Genomic DNA, 21,575 nt, shown 5'->3' on the forward strand with positions numbered 1-21,575 from the left:
ATAACTTCATAACACATCTGAAGAACTGCTTACCCTCTCCATGACAGCAGGAAATAAACAAAACTGCATCACGGGCTTGGTGGTTAACAAGTAATCCTACTAGTCCAGCAGCCAGGGAAATTAATAACTGTTTAAAAGAAAAAACAAGGTCCCTTTAGCTTCACATTCAAACAAAAGTGTTTCACATTCTGTAAGAACACCTTCCTTTTGATTTGCCGTTTTATCATAACACTGAGACAGAACCTAATTCTTCATCTTAAAATATCACATTTTCTAGTTTTTATTTAACTAATTATGGATTTTCCACAAAGATCAATCACTTACTTAATAAGAATATTTTTAACTACCATCTTTCATTATACCCAGATTAGAGACAATGCGATCTAGCAACCAAAGAATTAAATCAAAGAATATTTTAGGGTCTGGATTGATTTAGGGAGTAACCTGTAGAAGCCAGTCTCACCAGGCCCCAGTTTCCCTTGTTAGTATTTGCCAACCCCAAAATTATGTTTGAAGTTGAATTCATTAATATTTACAGATACTATCAAATTTGCAGCTGAAAGACGTTATAAATTTTGAATGCAAGATACAAATCTGCATAATCAATTAAAGTAATTCAGCCATTTAGTAGTTTTGTCAAATAATTGTTTCCTCATTTATAAGCATTATTTCATGTTCAAAATACCAGTCAAAACTTTGAAATTGAAAATAAAAAAAATCAAGGATGGAATATTTATTTCTAACCTTATTTTTTATAAAATGAATACAGGAGTATTCATGTATATTCTTTCATGCACATTATGGTTTATAAAAAGTATAAACATGTTAAGGAAACCTTGCAAAGAAAATTAATTTTCTTTTAATCAAAATATTAAAAGTCACTAGAACAATCATTTAATGCAACTGGAGAAATCACAAATCTGGAGATATGGAGAAAACAAAATACAAATAAATTGAATAGGTATTTAAAAGAATTCCATAGCAGAAGAATACAACTCCCAAAATTTCAAGAAAATTCCTGCTATCTTGCAAAAAATAAGCTCTCTTCATAACTTCTAAAACATAATTCAGCTCTCATAACAAAATTCTCCTTTGTTCTTTTTAGTATTTATTACAGACAACATACATACAGTTCCAAGCCCTGCCTTTTGTGAATTCTAGTAATACCTTTAGATGTATATAGCTTCATACTTTTTAGAAGTGCCCTCTATTCTTTTTGATAGACAGTATTAGGGGGGCAGGAAGCATTCTGCTTGCTTGTTTACAATCACTTTAATGCTCCTTTAAGATGACAGGGTCAGGTAGGGCCTCCCAGAGAAAGAGACAACCTGAATTTCTTGGAGATATCCTGACTATGCTCAGGTCTCGGAGGTTCAAGAAACTGTACAGTATGGCAGTCAAGAAAATTCCAGTACAGGATCCTGCAGCCCAAGCAAAGAAACTGCAGTAAGGAACACAGAGCAGGCTACCTGACCTTACACATGATAGGAAAAACTTTCAGCAGATCAGGGGACACTGTGCAGTTCACAGCTTAAAGTCACTGAATTAACTGTAACCAAGTGGAAGCAACAGTATACTCACAATAACAATGTGGGCAGGGAAAAAGTTGTTAAAAAAATTTTTACTTTTTTTCTGTCTTCCCTATTCACTGAGTTTGCAATACTTAAATTGTTAATTATCCTAACTGTTATTCTAGGAAAACTTGGCACTTTTCTAATTAAAAACCATTTGGTCTCCTTTGGGGAGCTAATTATAAGGAGAAAGGCTAGACAGAACCACATCAAAATTATGCCCAACTCATGGTCCCATGCCCCTGTAGTTACTAAATTTATTTCTATTAAAAAAAAAAAAGCAATGGAGAACAAAGTTAAGTATTACTACTAATCCTACTTCAACTACATAGCTTCTGGTCACAGATCACAAAAAAACCCCACAAACAACAATTTAAGTAATTTTAATATCACAGACCAAACATTCTCAAAATTATGCTATGTATGAATGCCTAGTGGTTCAGTTATTGCAATGGCAGTGGTTCAGAGAGATCCATACCAACAGCACTTAGGTTTTTTAAGCTGAAGATATACACAGAACACTGACCTTGAAACTGTTTGACATGAGTTAAGAACTAATCAGAGGAAAGAACTTTTTTAAACTAGATAAGACTTACATCAACAATAAAAACAAATACTGTTTGAAAATATTAAGCACTCCTTTGTTTTAGAGTAATAAATACAAGTGCTTACAATTTTTGTAACATATTACCTTTGAAAGCTTGAAAAAAGATACAGTAATTTCTAATTTTTTTGACAATTGATGCAATTTTAAACAAAAGAAGGAATTGTACCTTGAAAGGAAAAGAGCAGCTTACTTGCCAAATATATGCAAGATTATATGCAAGATTCTCTGTCAAACACTTAGACAAAAAGTAATTGCTGATTTTTCTTTTAGAAAGATAAAAGAGTCAATTGCAGAAACAATACACTCCTCCATGGAAATTCTACATATGGACTCATTTTAATAAGCAATGGATAAAGCAGTCTTCAGTTTTACAGTCCCTTTTAACTACTAAGATAATACATTAAGCAGAAACACAACAAAGTAAGAAGTTACCTTTTGTCTTACCTGAACTAACAGATGTCTTTGTAAGATAAAAATTATCTTAGCAAATGAACAGGACAATTATATAAGAGAGACGGTTTATTTATTCTTGTTTACTTACTGTATTGACTCCACACAACCCTAATCTAATATAGCCACAGTCAAGAATTAATTAAAAAATACAAACATCAACTCTAACATCAAGCATGATCTTCCTCCAGAGTAGTAAGTTAATAATATACTGATAGCCCTTGCAGAAACCTCATTAAAAAAGAAAATAGGAAGAGTGACAATCTGTGGAACCAATATAGCAAAAGAATAGACTATGGAATTTAGCAGGACCTAATTTATGTCAAAAAAAAAAGAAAGGATTTCTGACATTTAATTGCTTCTTACACTTGCAACCAAAGTCATAACAAAATCCAGGGATTAGGAGTTTAACCTAGATAAATTCAGCTCATGAGGAAGGGGAAAGGAGTTCCTAAAACTGTAAGTGTAAAATAGCTAAAGGAATCAGCCATTGAAACAGATGATTTAATGGGGTAATGAATTCTCGGTTGCTCATTCCCTTTGAATTGAGGCACCAAAAATGCTTACAAAAAATATATAGTAGTTCAATCAAGAGGTTGAAAAGAATTCAGTTGTCTGCCCTGCATTAGTCAGATGAGAGTTGATGAATAGAAATGGCCCATCCCTTTCTTAATGGAATTTAGAACTTATTATGTTCTTAATAGACCGCAGAACTTAATACCCCTAACTCTGTGAAATACTTCTGGAGATCAGTAAACTCTAGAATAAAGAAGGCCAGTCTTCTTAGCCCATCAAGCTGCATACCAAAATCTTAACATGGTCAACAGCCACACAGTATCGTGAAAAGATAAAGTGCTCAGAAGCTTCCCTGAACAAGAGTTGGTGGAACATCCTGCTGAACTTCACTGCTGCTGGCTGACTTCTTCCAGTAGCTGCGGCTTTCTATTAACCAACAGCCCCTGTGTCAGCATGACCCAATACTGGTCACAGGATGCAATTCTAAAATGTGAGTTGCATTTAAACTGCACGTAAGCTACAGATTTGCCATCACTTCTCTAGAAGTATGGACCCCAAGGCACTCTAGCATGACCTAGTTAAAATGTATTCAAACATGCTTACTGATCTTGCTAATCATTCAGACAACCTTTTAGCCACAACAGCCAAACTTTTGATTTTTTTCCTCCAAAAGCCACAAAAAGACTGATTTTAAAAATAAGCTAATGCTCTCCAAATTTTATTGGACATTTCTCTTTCAATCAAGCTGAACTTCTCATTAGACGCTTAAAGACAAAACAGCTAATTTTCTAACATCACTTAGAATACACAACACTAAGGTACCATCTTTCATACTGCATGTGGTTCCACAGCCAAGAAATCCACAAAGTAATGAGATGTTGTTCCCCGCCCCCAAGATGTTACTTTGTTCCATAGTTTTGCATTAGAATCCAAACTTATCAGAATCAGACATACAAATGTTTTGTTTTCTGCTTCAGTGCTCTTCTGGGACCAAAGTACAGCTGCCTCTTCTGCTTGGGGGAAGTGCAGCTTCTTATCAGTAGCATAATCTAGATACCTTGGGGAAGGAACAGAGTGGGACAAAAAAAATGAACAGCCTTTAGCTAATACTTGATCTTTCCATTCTTGTTGGTGCTGAAGCTCTCCACTAAATCTTCTCTTCCAGAAGCTTCCCCATGTCATTCCTTAATGGCTGCAAACATCAGAAGCAAGATCAGGGTAAGATCTTTCTTCTTTTGGCTGGCATCAAAGCAACATGCAAAATCTAATAATCAAGAAACTTAACATCAGCCTGTTCACAACTCAGATGGATGTTTATAAATCAAGATGAAAAACAGGTAGATGAGAGAACTGCTGAGTTTGTAACAGTTATGCAAAAATGCGTGACACTTGGCAACCATAAGCAAACTGGAGTGCTAGTTGCAACCAGGAGATTTTGCAAACTCGAAGCATAGTCAAGGCTAAATAGTATTCAGAAGCTGGAAAAAAAAGTCACAGAATTGAGCTAAAAGCCTTCCTTGTTACACATGGGAGGCTTGGAGACTGGGTGATTTGACAACCCAATAACAGAAATGCCGGAATACAATTTTGAGTGGGCCACATCAGGGAAAGAATGTCTGAAGCGATCATTATCTAAATAATCAGACTTGCTTTGTATCACCATTTTTTAATCTAAATTGAACACTGTGTTTTCAGCAGTACTTTTATTAGAACAAGAAAAATTTTATTGAAGGTTGTAAATACTAATATTGCCATATGATAAAGAAGTATTTGCCTTACATTTAATTCCACTGTGCCACAATATATGTATCTTAACCTGTAAAAATTCCCCTTGTCACTCCAATTTTCTTTTAAACAATATTCTACTTTCATAGATAAAAAACTTTTACTTTAGGACACTGAACTTTACACACTACAAAGCACAATAAAGAGATCTGATCTATTCAAGTGTGCTAATTCAAGTATGGGAAGCAATTTATGTGCATTAGCATATAGGTTCATGCTGTCTAATTTACACTAGTTTACAGCTTTCATAGAGCTCCATGCCACCAAAACTTGATTGCTTCCTGCATCTGATCTTCACCATCACCATGGCGCAAGTGCACTTCTGATCTAAGATCTATTCTTTTATTTAAAACTGAAGAACTGAGAAACTCAAAGTACATTGTACAATAGTAAGGGTATGAATAAAACAGGACTGTGAAAGTTGCAAGTCAAAACCTCACATAAAGCTGCCAACAGCTTTTCCTCTCAAAATTGGTGTGACATTATTAAGGAAAAATGACAGAAGAGTTTCAAATTTACTGAGTTTAAAACACCTTTGAAGCTATTAGCTTTTTGTTTAACTCCTTTTATATCAAGCATTAAGATTACACTGTTAATCAGAATTCCCATTTTTATTTAACATAACTATCACTAATTCATAAATTTGCTGTCAAACCATGGTGAGTGTTAGAAACTATCAGCCTTAACTAGTGAGCTATTTTCTTTAATATGCAAGATGGGGTTTGTATGTGTGTGTATATATATAACTTCGCCAATAGAAACAAAAGAAAGTTGTTTTAATTTTTTTTTAACAAATAATATTTTATTTCATAAACTCAACATTCTAAAAATAAGACCAATTAATTTGTCATATAAAATCTGTAATTATTAAAACAATATGAATACAGTATTGTAAAAAAGGACTTAAAAGCTAAATTTGCATATTTTCTCACATGTAATTCTAGTGAAATCCCATTCAAGTATTTCAGACTGGTAATAAGGAACATAATGCAGGGTTTGAAATATCCTTTTTAAAAAGGTCCAGCATTAGGAAAAACCTACAATCATGTGTTTTTCTTACTGTTTCGTAGGCAAGATTATAATACTATCCACAAAGAAAGCCATTAAATTCATAGAATCATTGTATATAGACCCATTATTTGGGAGAAAAGCAGTGTTTTCATTTGTGATTAACACTTTGTAATAAGGATGTGACCATACCATGGCCAGCTGCCCCTATGTTTAGCAGTCCTCCAGTAGTATCTCACAGTATCTCTCCTTGAATTTGGAAGTTACACTTCGTACAACTACTCTCTTTTATACCAGATATTATCTTCTTGTTACTACTTTCAGCGTAGGGTTTTTTTAGCCCTTCCCTTCAACTTCCTTTATTTCTGAATAGTTCAGCCTAATTTTAGCAACCATATCAAGAAAAAATAAAAGATGCCCATTGTTCCCCACGCTGGTATTTAAAAGAGCTCTCCATGGTTCTGAGCAACATCCTGCGGGGGTCACCCACTCTGGGAACTCTTGCGGAAGTGTCTGGCTAAGGCCCAGCCGCAGATAATAAATCTAGTGCCAGTCTGACCAATTCTTGTTTCAGCAAAGCGAGTCTCTGGACAGAACAACCTAGAAAGGTAAAGGGAAGTCTGGATGGCTTTAGAGTTCATCTCTACAGGAAGGGAGGAAGATAAAGGATCTACATCTCTACTCCTGAAGTTATACACAAAAATCAAAAAGCAACAATGAATCAAGAAAACAATAAAATCAGTCTACTACCCCCATTTGAAAATTACAAACTTACAAATAAAACAAATGGCAGCAGAAGCTAAGTGGAGGGCAGGGGCTTCCCCCTAATGCCCCAAACATTATATACATTATTATCTACCTTGAGGTGTGCAGAAGTGAAGTACTGTTTTTTGAAGTTGGTTTTGCTAAAATCAGAAGATTTTAGGCAGAAAAGTACACTGAACAGACTTTTAAAGACCTTGAGCAACTCTGTCTCTGGGCTCATAGGTCAAGGGGCAATGAGAAGAAAGAAAATTGAGACAGAAATGGTCCCTTAAGTCTGATAGTAGATGATACCAACATCATTCTTACATGGAGATTAACTTTCTGATGACAGGGATTCTAAAGGATAGAAGAAGGCAGGTTATAACAGTAAGGCGTTGAAGTATCACCCATATAAGATAACAAGCTGTTTAAAGCTAGTGAAGGCCCTATGGTGACATGCCTGAGTGCAAAGAGGATTTCATAACAAAACCAGACAGTCTTTTAGAAAATGCTGGGAAGGAGCTGGTGGCTTCAAGTCCACACCCACTCCCAGAAACAACACAGCAAGTAGCAGAAAATACGTCTTTGGAGTACAACTTAAGCTGCCTTATAAAAGATTATAATGACCCAGGTTTTTCTCCCTGTGACACATATAAACCAAGCAGAGAGGTGGTGATGAAGCTTAGCTGAAAGATACTAAACTGGTAGGCTACAGAATTTTTGAGAAGTAAATTCTTACATGCATAAAAGCTACAGCAAAACTTTTTAGAAGCACAGTAGAACTAACAGACTTCACACAGATTCTGTAGGGCCAAATGATGAGTTGTAACAGCACAATTTAAATACAGGACCACAGCAGGAAAGCTAAATGAAGTACATGCATTAGCAGTTACTAGGAAGGAACTTAAACTGATCCCTACACTGAAATCTTTCTTCATAAAGAAGATGACAGAAGAATTCTTGCAGCTTGAAATGTCAGTAAAAAGACCAATAACAAATCATCAGGACCAAACCATGAAAACTGTATCCACATACCTGTTCTAATGGAACTCAAGCAACACAAAACCGTTAAGAGTTTCACAGTACCTTATCACTTAAGATCCCATAACAAGGGAATAGAATATGACCATCAGTTTTTCAAAAAGGCTCTAAGGAGGACCTGAGAAACAACAGATCAGGAAATATGACTTCTATATCAGGTGAATAAGAGGAAACTACAATACACATCAGAAATAGTAGGCACATGGATAAACACCAGATAGAAGCTGTCTGGAAGCTCAGACAGTAAGCTACAAGGATCATGGCTGCTTGCTTCCACTTCTTCCACAGATGTCTGCTACTGACATTTGAGAAGGACAGGAAAGCTTGTCAGACAAAAGCTCAGATCAAATTAATTTTACAACTGACTGTTTCTGTCTGGATCTCATGTAGCCATGGTCATTGCTGAAAATCTATTTGGGTAAGCGAAGAACAAAAGTGACAGAAATTGCAACAAAATACAGTAAATCAACACTGCCACAGAATTCAGCCCATTCTGATAGAGCTTTGATACAGTTCTTAGAGTTTTCAAGATACCAAAAATAATGATCATGAACTTCTGAAGCACCAAAGTTAGGGAGACTATTTTTGTTGTAACAATTTCAAAAGTAATTATAAGGGAGTTGGCTGGAATGATATATAGTACATGTACATGCATTTGGAAGTAGGCAGCATGAGTGCAATTCTGCAAATATACAACAAACCCACACTGGTGGAGAATTTAGGGCCACCTTTTCCAGAACTAAGTCTTACTGTGTCAATGCTAATAGACATGAAAAGTTAGCAGAGAAAATAAATTTTACTTTTAAGAACACTTTCCCTCACACTCTTATTTTTACGAAAAGCAGCAGCAAACCATAGAAAGAAAGAAGCCACAATGTGTGACCAGTCATGTGAAACCAGAGAAAGATGAGGGGATATCATACAGCCTAAGGATTTCTACAGAAGAAATGTTATGAAAGTTGTTTGGATGGTAAAATATAACACAAAACCTTTTTACCTGTAGTTTATAAAATGGCTTATTTATAAGTATTGGGGCTTACAGGAAACAAACTATTACAAGACACATTTCGTTGGATAACTTCGTTCTAATGAGAGAGCTAGCCATTCCTCATAGCAAATTGATTGAAAAATCCCAATAATTAGTTTTGTAAATGCAGTAATTACTATGCTCTTCTATGAAATAATACGGCATTATTAGGATAAACACAGTTAAGGGCTCCAAAACACAGGCTATTCAGAAAATAAGACCAAAGAAAATTTGTAATTGTTTGTTTCCAACCAGTATAGTTTCCAAAAAAAATATATCCTTTAAAACACAGAAGCAATCTGAGAACAATTACTACAGAAAAAATACTGACATTATAATACATACTGAATGTTTGAAACATTGCTATTTATTCCTAAACAGTTCCTATGCTCAGCTTTAAAATGTCCTTTCTGCAGGCATGCAGTCCCTTGCAGATGAATCAAATACTTCTGTTCATCATAATAAAATAAGCATACATGCAAATTGATGTCAGGTTTGAGCAGGAAGGATGGATTAGTTGGCCTCCTGACTTACAAGAGGTAAACTTATTTTTCTGTGATTTTTATATCCTAATGAAGTCTGTGCATGTGAACACGTTGTGTTCATGTTTTAATTTACAAATCACACCATTTCATGTGTACATTTACTATTTAAAGCACAGGCAGACTGCACTTTTCAAAACAGTGCAATAAATAAAACTGTGCCCACAGGGTGTCACGTGCTGCTGCTATAATTCAGTCCTTCTGTATTCAAAGGAATCATTGTGCTTGCTTGCACCCCTAACTTAGATCCTGACCCTGCAACTGGCATTAACAGAAGCATTCGTCCATACCCAAAGTGTCAGCTGCAACCAATATACAAGAATTCTCAGAAACAAACAAGACAGAACCCCTGACTACACATTTTAATTTTCCAAAACTGGTCTGAGTTACTTCTAATCTTTTCAGAATGATATTCAGTCATCAGTTTGGAGGAGAACTATTCATTTTTCCTTTTTTATTTAAATGCATTTGTGTAAGTGATGTCATATAAACAAACTATTTACTAAATTCACTTGAGGGGGGAACACAAAATACCAACACTGCATTCTCAGTGCAATAGTGCCTGGCCTATTTTCTAATCACGTTATACAGAGTAACGGATTGAGATTGCCAAAACATCAAAACCCACAGGCTTCATTTAAAATTTAAGTAATCATAAAGCATTACATTTCAAGTCTGTTGGGGAGGGGGGGGGGGCGGGGGGGGGGCAAGTAGATTAAGATACTAAAACTTGTTTTCAAAGTTCAGGGAACACTATATGCTTTAGATTCTAAAAATTCTTAATGTCTGCTATTCAAATATCCCAGAAGTACAGTACATGGAGAAACAGAAACTGAAAATTAGACAAATAACATTGATGAAGTGGTAACTGATTTTCTCCCCACTCTCCATCCATCACCACAGTTTTAACACAATACCACCAACATAACAAGCACTGGAATTCTTTCTTTAGAAAGGATTCCTTATGCTCGATTGAACTTTTCAGATATACCAGTTCTCCAGTGGCTTTTGCCTTCTCCAGATATATATGCTTTTATAAAGACTGAATCAAACAGCCATAAAAATTCTGACTGAATTGTATTTTACAATCTTCTGGTTCTCATCCTGCATAACTTGTAAACAACAACTTGTAAAGACATCAGAATCAAAGTATCTAAGCATATCATTACAGTATCTCAGATGCAATTCTAACTCTGCCTCTTCTGCTCATAGTTTACTCAAACTTGAATAAACTTGGACCACACACATCTGCTGTTTTCAGATTTTTCATAAAGGCATCAACTTGGAATGAAATGTCATACTAATTTGAACATATTTGTAGATTGTATCCAGTTTTTGAGATGCTGAGCAATAACAATTTCACCTGAGGTTGAAAATGCTATGATAAGTTCCTCTAAAAAAACGTTTTATGGTTTCTTAAGCCACCTTTTCAGGTGTTGATTAATACTACATAAATGACTTCAAGACCATCAGTAGCTGCCACTGCATTTATTTGGAGTAGAAACTTAGCCTTTCCCTTTATGCAGTTAAACAAGTTGTATGGCAAAAGGAACACTCACACTGAATTTCTTTCAGAAAATACGTCACAATTTTCACTGAATTACAGAATCATATAGGTTGGAAAAGACCTTGAAGATTATCAAGTCCAACTGTAAACCTAACACTACCAAGACCACCACTATATCATGTCCCTAATCACCTCATCCAAACGTCTTTTAAATACTTCCAGGGATTTTGTGATAACATTTCTTATTTTTAAATTCAGAACAAAATTTAAAAGTGCTAAATTCCTTCATTAAACCATAACAGCTAAGTTAAATGGGAGTGTTGTGCTTTTTTATTTTTACCTAGCGTGGTACTACCACTCACTTCTGTCATTGCTATCTTACCTTTCACTACCACAGTATCTGCTCAACACAAGTGAATGTTAAGTCTTTTTGCTATGGTTAGTGTAATGCTTTAGCTGTCTAAAATATTTGCAGGACTGATGGCAACATATTCTACTTCACACTATGATCATCACTCTTCAGAAGCATAAGTGATGATGGACATCAGTGTCCGTATATCAGGAGGTCAAAATTGACGTAAGCTTTCTTAAATAAACAAAACCAAAAAGAAGCTACCTGAATATGACAGCCAGATTAATATTGTTACCTATTTACTAAATACATTTCAAATTGATATTGAAGACAGCAACACTGAGGGAGAGTGAAGACGTATGTAATGTAAAGAAAAAATGTAACCAGGCACGTACAAAAAAATTCATGCAATATCACAACATTCTGCTAATGCAGTAGCCCCAGGTATTTTTATTAGCTAATTATTTTCAGAAGCTTACTTTCAAAAGCAGATATTTGGCAGAGTATTTTTGTTTTCTTTTGGAAAAAAGGGAGTGATGGGCATATAATTTATGATTGCAAACTGTCACTGATTATTTCACAGAAATATATGTAACATTACAAAAAAGTCCTTTAATTGACATATACAAGAAACAGTACTTCGTACTTCTATACAGAATCATATATAAATGGTCTAAATATTTATTAATAGATTTCATAAGATTTCTCTACAAAAAACTCATATGCACAATAGATGGAAGAGAAATTACGTACACTGAGTTTATCTCACTGAGATCTCATAGGTGGCTCCAGAGAGAAAGAAAAGATTTCAGATCCAGTTCTTATTAACCCAAAAAAACCTCGAATTTGGGGATCTTTGAGTCATACACAAGAAGTTAAACTTTTTAAAAATGCACATGCAATGGAATACCTGTTTTAAATATACCAGTATACGTTGCTTTTTATAGCAATGATGGTAGACGGAAGTCTAAAATGGCATTGGGTGATCAAAAATTCAACTCTGCTTTTTTTTTTTTTTTAAATACCAAACAGATCTGTTTTTCCAAACTGCAAAAGGGATTTCTGATGCTAGCAAAAATAATGGTGTACTGACAACCAGATCTACAAAGTCAATGTTTTCATTTGTTTCAGGTTACTAAATAATAATAAGTTTTTAAAGAAACTCAGTTATGCATAAGTATAAAAACATTTATGTGTTGTCAAAACCCAGAACAGGCTTTAAAAATATTATTAGAATATTCATATTACAATTCACAAAAAGAAATTATATGCGCAATAAACAGCAACAACTGCCAGACAAAATTGTGCTTCACTGTTCTTTTTCTTAAGCAATGCATATTAAGATCATAACCAAGAAAGTGGCAACATTTAAGGCCATTGCTTTGAATTATACCTTTAATGCAGTGAATTGAATTTAACTCCTTCTAAAAACTCACCCAAAATCTTAGTTTTCCTTGAACCAGAAATGAACCTAAAGTAGTATTTTGACATTTGTTAAACCTGAACCAGAACAAATTGAACTAAACTGAAAAAAATTACTGGTTGCTATTTAAGTGCACATAAAACAACATCCGTCAAATACAGAACAAGGTGGGGGGGTGTGCAAAAACTTCTTTACTACCAAATTCAGCTTCATGTTTATGGAGTGTAAAATAATTTTTTTAGAGTTTTCACATAGTATTCCAAAAGGCTTCCACATACTGTACTGAGTAACACAAATAGCCATATCTTCATTAAATGTCACATGCACAGGTTCATTTAGTACCATTCAGACTTTTTTTTTTATTCATTACCTGACCACTGGAAGACCTCTTCCCAAATCTCCATATGTACTAATTTCTACCTTTCTTCTTCACTCCTAACCTATGTTAGAGAAGTGCACAAAAAGTGACACTTAAAATGTAAAGTTTATGTCAAGATTATTTAGAAACAAATATAATGCTGAATTTTCCTATACAGATTCTATTCAGAAAAACTCAAGAGACACTGCTTTCCAGATAATTTATTCTTATGATGAACTACACTTGACCCAGCACAGTTCCTTGAGCAGGATAAGGTGAATCCTTGCATTACACTGTTTCTATTATGAAAAATAACCATATATTCCCGTTTTTCTATTCCCTTATGGAGTTACAAATTCACAAAAAAGACTGTTTCTCTTTTCCCAGCAGACTTACGTTTTTCTAAAAGTGATTGTTGAAGAGCCTTGCCAAAACAGTCAATTTAATTATAGTTTATTGATCAGGTCACCTCTACATTGGCTCTTCTTCAATATACCATACTTAAACATATATCCAATAACTCTTTTTTCACAGTTTCTCCACATTTGCTTGGTACAATAGTCAAACTTACAGATCCTTTGCCTCAAAGACCAGCTTTGGAATTATTTTACAATAAGGTTCTATTAAATATGCCACCTTCTATTTTTCTGGTAGAGAGACCAATATAAGCAATAGTTACACAACAAAGTCAGTTCTATATACACATATGAATAGGATTTAGTCCTAGTATAGAACTATAGCCAACTAAGATAAAGCTATATCCTACGAAAGAAGCACATTACCAGAGAGCAGTGTGGGCCATCATTTCACAGTTCTGCTGAGGAAGCTTTCCCACATGCAATACAGGCTTTTGGAACTGTTCAGCATAAGCTTTTTTCCTTAGGTTTTTTTGCTAGTTTGCTTGTTTGTTGATTTGGGGCATGTTATTGTTTTAAGTGTTATGCTTTCTCTTCTCTCCTGCCCCATTCTCTCAGATTTTCTCTGCTTGACAAAAAAGTGTATTATAGACCAAAACCACTGAACATTAGGATATAAATAAAAAGGCATGAAACCCAATAAATCATTGTAATCACACACCATCAAAACATTCTCTACGTATTCATAGTTCTGATGATTCTAGAAATGAAGATCATTTTAAAATGTTCAGGAGACCATTATCAACAATAAAATGAAGGGGGGGGCATTGGGGGGGGATCAACTTATTCTGACAATAAAGAAAGAAAAACATTAGGTTCCCCCAAACACTCTGCACTGCAACCAGCTCCACCAAAATAATCCTAAAATAATTCATAATTCTCGTATTTGATTTTAAAAAGTAAAATAAAATAAAATTTTAGCAATTACCTGGTTCTTACCTTGCTATAAAATAACTGTCTTCCCTGCTTGCTTAGGAAAAACGTATTTTTATAGTTCATTCCTTAGTGTTGTATAATAAAATGATAGGTGGGGAAAGATTTTTAAAAAACAAACAAATAAAAAACAAAAAAAAACCCCACACATAACAGAAAAACCTAGACTCCTCTCCAGAATTTGACTGCATGAACTGGTCCAGAGAAACAGGGGGGAAAAAATGGCAAAATTCTTCTTGCCTTGAAGAACCCTGAACAAGCAGTCACACTAAGCGGATTTAGGTGCTGAAGAAAGATAATAAATTCATAAACACAACAGTCTTTCTAGATTAATGAAACACTTGATTACTCATCATAACAGGCCAGGAATTAGACTGAAATCAAAAGAAGTTACAGCATTAAGCAGAGTAACAGAATAAACTGCATTTCAGAAAAAATACTGTAGGTGTGTACAAAAAAGAAGACAGGAAAAAGCATTTGTTTATACTATGCCTGCTAAAAAGAATATAGATTAAAAATTTAAAAAGAAACCAAACAAAAAAAAAAAGAAAGCTTTCCTGTGTGCATATGGGCACCTACCATGCTTTAAGGTCACTAAAGAAATGGCACAGATTAAGATCCTGTTGAAAAACAAGACACTAACAGAAGTAGCTGGCAATGACTTAGTGAGTGTCTGCAGGGAAAGGAGATTTGGAAGAAGCATACGTGTATGGAAGTACTAAATTGCAACAAAGTTCTGATTATTTTCTGTATGAAATTATCAGTTAATTCTTCTGATGCTTCTTTACAGCCTGTTTTGAGTCTCAGTACACATAGAGCTGGAGAAAATCCATAGATTTTAGGAAATCATACAGAACCTACTGATTATATTTGGCATGCACTAGGAAAAGATCTTATGTTCTCTGCCATCAACTGCATCTCCAGATGACTTGTTTACAACCATTATTAAATTATTAAAAAGTTGATGCAAAGAAATAAATTAAATCCAGGCAATAAGCAATCCTTCAATATAAGGCAAATGGGGGAAAACCCTCAAGTACTGCCAAATTTGAGGGATTTGCAGAGTTTAAGCCTGAAAGATCATTGCTCCAAAAAGGCACGCGGAAGAAATAAAAGGAGAGTGAGGGGTGGAGTGCATATGTTATTAAGATACCCTCTGAAGCCATTAGAATGCATGAACTGCATTCCACTAATTTTCTGAACAGAGCCAGAGTTTTCCTTTTTTTTGACCTCGCTTTGTGCTATGCTCCCTGCATCAAAATAATAATCCACTCTAATATATGTTGCTGTAAAATGCTCCCAAACTCCGAGATTATTTTACACTGGTCACATCCTAGCAACATTCCCTGGAATACTGCTATTGTACTGAACAGCCAAAATTAAATATAAGCTGCTAGTTGAAAAATCTAGGGATCAGTTGAATAGTTCTGATTTAGTGATTTTGTAGTATGTTCAGAGTACATGTAAATGCCATTACTTTTGACTTAAAGCGTATGCTTCAGAACAGAAGCAGTTTTCAGAAATGTACCATTTCAAATATATTGTGAAGCACTAACGTAGAATGAATGTTCAATTTTCAGTTTTTGCAAAATAACTTCAGAAGTATCGGCATTAACTTTTACCCTCCAACAGAGCTTAGTAATTCAGGTTCATGATGCAAATCATTTCATAACACAACACATTTTAAGAATTATCTATTAGTTAATAGTAACAATTATGAATTGAAAAACAGAGATTCCAGGTATATGCAAATTAGTTTTCTGGAATATCCCAGGAAAAACAGAAAACAACACTAAGAAAACATGGAGATCAGCAGACTGAAAACAACTAGATGAATCAGTTGTGAATGGAACCAGTGAGACAAAATTACTGTAAGCATCTTTAATGTGGATGTTCATTTAAAATAGAAATGGTTTAGTAACAGAGAAATACAAATATCATAAAATATTTTGAGCAAAATAACTTAAGAACCTATTCTAATAGTATTGCTACACTAGAAAAAATTTTATTCCAGAAAGCATCAGTTATGATACTGCTGCTAATAGTAGCACATCACACATACATGTTTTTGTAAATATTCTGGCTCCTGTTCACAAAGTCTTGTAACCACAGAAAGGTGCGCAATGCAGTTGAAGTTCCAGAGCCTTCTTTGTCACTGCCTAAGATATGATTAATGAATTGTTTTACAATGCTCTGTGGGATGCTAATCACAGCATTCAGGGAATTATCAAAACTCAGAGTCCACTTCCCACAACTCCATCCATTGCTTTTTAGTGTCCCCTTTTTAAAATACCTGTGGCTCACCACACCAGTTTTCATTCTGCCACCCTCCAGAAGAAACATGCGTTCTTCTCAGATGAGTGTTATGCACATCTAACAATAGGGTACGTAATTTTTCCATATTTGTTTGACTTCAACAACTACCAAATCATGCTGAAATGAAGACAAGATAATCAAGAAGAAAGGATGCATGATACAGATGGTGCACAAAAATCACAAACTGCTGCAAGCATTCATTGACCAGCTGCACAGTGCTGAGTGGTGCTTTTGGGTCTGTGAAAAAAAGCACCAAGTTATAAGATCATTCACTGTTACAGTTATAGGACAATCAGCAATCTCCTCGCACCCTTCACATTACACTCATGCCAAACACGACTGCCATGTAACACCACTGACAACAAAATCAAAGTCATTTGACAATGGGGCAAAATGGAATGATTGCCCTCCAGAAGTTTGCAATCCCAGACTACTATCAGTCACCAGATCATCTACTTGAAGGGAAATACAAAGTAAATAGCTATCATCACATACAAAGAGCCACTAAAAACATGACCTCCTGTACAGCACTACAACTGTAATGTGCAGGAAAAAAGAACATTTTAAGACAATGGAATTTCTAAAATGCGATCGATCAAGAAGAAAGAGACATATAGCAGTTCTGCCTTCCTAAGCCAATCTTAAGCATAGAAGGGAAAGCAGTACTTGTCCATGGTTAAAAAAAAGAATAACATCAATATTACCATAGTTGGGCAGGAAGGTGCAAAAAGCAGTCTTTTAAAAATAGGACCTTGTGAAAACATTAGTATTTTTCCTGGAAAGGCACATATTCAGTGGCAGAATTGTAATGCCAATATTCATTCTGAAGGATTCTACCTTTAGCTTGACAGGTGAAATTCTACACAGTGTCTAAAGAGGAGCAAGGAGCAATACAACTACTGCATAAGAAGATGCAACGTGACCCTTGAATACGCATTTGATTGGCTGAAAAGGAGCTGGTAATGCCTTGAGACACAGATGGATTTCACAGAATTTAATATTCCTGTTACCATTACACATTGTATTTTACATAGTACTTGTGACAAAAATATTACTAGTAATATGCTGACTTTGGTAAGGGTATGTTGATAACCTGTTGGCAGAGGGGAGTATGGTACTGAGAACTGAACTGGGATTCCTCTATAATATTCTGTAACGTGTTTTTTCCCTAAGCAATAAAATGAGGTCTCAGTTCCATCTGCAAAGCCAATGGCAATCCTTCTTCCTTTTTTCTAATGTGGACATTCTACCAAACAGTCTTGTTGCACTGCCTTTAATACATCATGCCTCCCATCTCTGCTTGCCAAGTAGCCTTTTTACCACCAGGGAAGCTTGGAAAATAATTTCCTAAGCTATATCTCCCCTTCTCGTAATCAAAGTCAGTCTTTTGGGTATCTGATACCTCAACCAAAGGCCACTGTCAGAAAGCACAGATTTATTTTGTTCACATTAAACAAGGGGGAGGGGGGGGGGAGAACACAAGTACCATTACATTTTTCCTATGAGAATCTCTCCAAATTAGATCAGTTTGTTTCAGAAGTGGTTCGTCACCACCCTCAAGAGAACTGTATACCATTCATCATAGCTTACAGATACCAAAAGGCTGCAGGGTGAACTGTTGAGTAGCTGAAGATACAAATGTAGAAACAGTGCACTAAAAACAGCCAAAATTTCAGAGGCAGTGGTGATTATGGCTTCTGTATGATACTGAAGGCAATCATGGCAAGCATTATACTCAGCACCAGTGAGACCGCACCTCGAATACGGTGTTCAGTTTTGGGCCCCTCACTACAAGACAGACATTGAGGTGCTGGAGTGCATCCAAAGAGCAATGAAGCTGGTGAAGGGTCTAGAGAACAAGTCCTGTGAGGAGCAGCTGAGTGAACTGGGGTTGTTTAGTCTGAAGAAAAGGAGGCTGAAGGGAGACCTACAGCTACCTGAAAGGAGGTTGTAGCAAGGTGGGGGTCAGTCTCTTCTCCCAGGTAACAAGCGATAGGATGAGAGAAAATGGCCCCAAGTTGCACCAGGGGAGGTTTAGATTGGATATTCAGAAAAATTTCTTCACCGAAAGGGTTATCAAGCATTGGAACACACTGCCCAGGGAAGTGGTGGAGTCACCATCCCTGGAGGTATTTAAAAGACACGTAGACGTGACGCTTAGGGACATGGTTTAGTGGTGGACTTGGCAGTGTTAGGTTAATGGTTGGACTCGATGATCTTAAGGGTCTTTTCCAACCTAAGTGATTCTATGGCATGGAAAAGGCAGCTTCTCCAAACTTTCCTGAAACAGCACAAGAAGGGGGGGGGGGGGGGGGATTTTTTTAAAAAAAGAAACTCCTTTTGTATCACTCATATTTCCAGTTTACCTCCCAAATCCGGCTTAAAAATCAATTAGTTTGGCCAACTAACTACTATCTTGCTTTCAAGGAGTATTTCAGATCTCTAGTGTATTTTATTTTTATGGCTTTGGTTGTGACATATTTTTGTTTGCAATTAATCAATCTGGTAATACATAACCAGAAATTCTACCTGGTTGCCAGAACACAATAGCTTATTTAATTTCATGGGCTTTTTAAGGCCAACTAGGTTTTTAAGATGCTTTGAGAACTAGTTCTTTTGTTTCCTTTTCTTATCACGTACTCAGAGATACAACCAGAAGATGTTGCCAGGGAGGGGAGGGAAAATGTCAAGCTTCCATAAGAACATAAAAACAATAAATACAAGCTACCTCCCTGAACTCACTTCACCCATTCGTCGGGCCTCACGTTGGTATTCAAAGTCTCCTTGCTTTCTCTAAGAGGCTGTATCCTCTGGTACATTCCCTTTCAGTGAATTAATTTTCACAGATGTTACTATGGTACCCTCTTCTGAGTCTTGAAAGAAATCCACTTTCTGGTACTAATGTTCCTAATGTATTCCAAACAGGGATAGCATGGATCTGCATCAAAAAGTCAAAAGCAGGGACAGCAGCACCAGCATTTTAGTTATTCTGTTTTCTTCTTCTGGTCGAAGCCACCTTATCACCCAACTTTTCATCCTTTTCTTGGTTCTCTTCTTGTATAACTGTGATATACACAGAGGTATTCCTGCAAGTACTCAGTAGATGGGGTTGCACTTTTTTAGTGCCCAGTGGAAGGACAAGAGGTAACAGACACAATTTGGAACACAGTAAATTCCAGCTCAATAAAATAAAGAAAAAAAAATCCAAACCTATGAGGATTGTCAAACACTGGAGTAGGTCTCAGACAACGTGGAATCGCCATTCTTGAAGATACACAAAACCAGACTTGAGCAAGCTGTTATTGAGGGGCTGGACTAAATGGAAATCCCTTCCAACCAGCATGATTCTACAATTCACACGTGCGGAAAAGATCTGTGCAGTTGATGTTACACAGACTGCAGCAGGAAAAAAGTTACCCAAAACACATTGGTTAATTTTAAAGACAACAGCTTGATTCCAATCACAGTAACCATTAGGCAATTGAAATTGTAGCCAATTGCTGTCAAAACACACTGTGAGGAACATCAATGAAAGATTATTTCACAAGACAGGGAATGTGGCATCTACAGAGTGAAACAATGTTAGCAGGAGACTTTTTTCATTTAGAAAACAATTCTGTTTAAATACTAGATTTGGCTTTTTCAGCAAAACCTGAATTTTGAAACTGAGACATGCAAAGCTACCATAAGTAAGTATTATTCCTACAAGCAAAATGTTGAATGGTGGGCTTTGCTACAAATCTACATTTTTCCTATTTCAATAAATAGGTTTAAAAATCATGGCCATATCACAATTAGGTTTTTAATAAAAAGCTTATTTAAGTTCAGCCACTTACAAGCCTATTTTTATATATTATGAGTGAAGGCTAATTGCAGTAGTCACAATGCTTTCTGAAATTTTTTTGAAGTACATACTGCTAGGGTTAATTTTAAAAGCCTCCGGAGGGGGGGAGGGGAATTTGTTTATATGGACTGTATTACTACTGTCTCCAACATAATCCCAGAAACTGATCACTGAAATCCAATGATCATTGAAGCTTTTTCCTATTTTTTGCATCAGAACCACACATTTTGTCCAAGGTAAAATGCATATCTTTTACTAAAGCCATCCACGTGATTCAAACACATTAAATGAGAGAAAATGAATGATTCCCAGATAAATTGCTCAACTAGTTAGTTACCAAACATGTTTGTTTTCAGCTCTTACCAACACCCATTCATATAGGATTAAAGTACAAATCTTCAAAACTTCTCAAGTAACGCCTCAATAGAATAGGCTTCTTAAATTTCTAAAATGAGATACACTTTCCCAGAACCTGAATGATTCTTATAGCTCTTTTCTAAACCCCTTCCTACTTTCTAAGATTATTTCTGAAGACTAGACCTCCAACCTAGCCATAATATACACATCATGGTCCATTAATATTGTATACAGCAGTAATACCACCTCCCCTACATTCCTCTTACTGTTGTTTTATTCAAAAACACTGTCTCTAAACCTGTAAGTGCAATCTACAATATTAGTCTCTAGACCTGGGATCATGCATTTGGCTCTATCCAAATACAAGTTGTTCAAGTAAGTTTCAACTTGCCAAGCATTTTAACAGTTAGTGATCTCTTTCTACCATTAAAATTACTGTATCTTTAAAACTACAACTTTTAGAGATTTATTAGGAGCAATATATTCTCCCCAAGAGTCAGCAAAGACAATGACCAAGAACCCCCTGCCATGCAGCTTTAAGGGAACCTTCCTTAGGGTTTGAAAGTTCGCTGTTTACTGACAGTTTTTTGGATTCATTAACCAATTTTAATATAGTTAACGTGAGTCCCAACAAATATCTTCAGGAAGAATCAATCTGATTAAAAGACAGTATCATTAGGATCAATTTCAAGTGAACCACTCTATAATTAACCCATGTCCTGATCAGGTTTTTTTTCTACATACTGGCAAGGTATCTAATTTTTCTCCTTCCCTTTAG

General features: G+C 35.6%; 1 protein-coding gene across 4 annotated transcripts in view; it reads right to left on the reverse strand.

The window, feature by feature from the left end:
- The window catches only part of FUT8 (fucosyltransferase 8), a 139,774-nt gene that overhangs the window by 86,579 nt on the left and 31,620 nt on the right, over window positions 1-21,575 (reverse strand). For all 4 annotated transcript variants that reach the window (XR_012043064.1, XR_012043065.1, XM_072865154.1 and 1 more), the window contains one exon: window positions 34-127. The gene's annotated coding sequence lies outside the window, so the exon portion shown is untranslated. The remainder of the gene's footprint in view (window positions 1-33; window positions 128-21,575) is intronic.

This window comes from Ciconia boyciana, chromosome 6, assembly GCF_034638445.1.
Source record: "Ciconia boyciana chromosome 6, ASM3463844v1, whole genome shotgun sequence".
In the NCBI taxonomy this organism is placed as follows: domain Eukaryota; kingdom Metazoa; phylum Chordata; class Aves; order Ciconiiformes; family Ciconiidae; genus Ciconia; species Ciconia boyciana.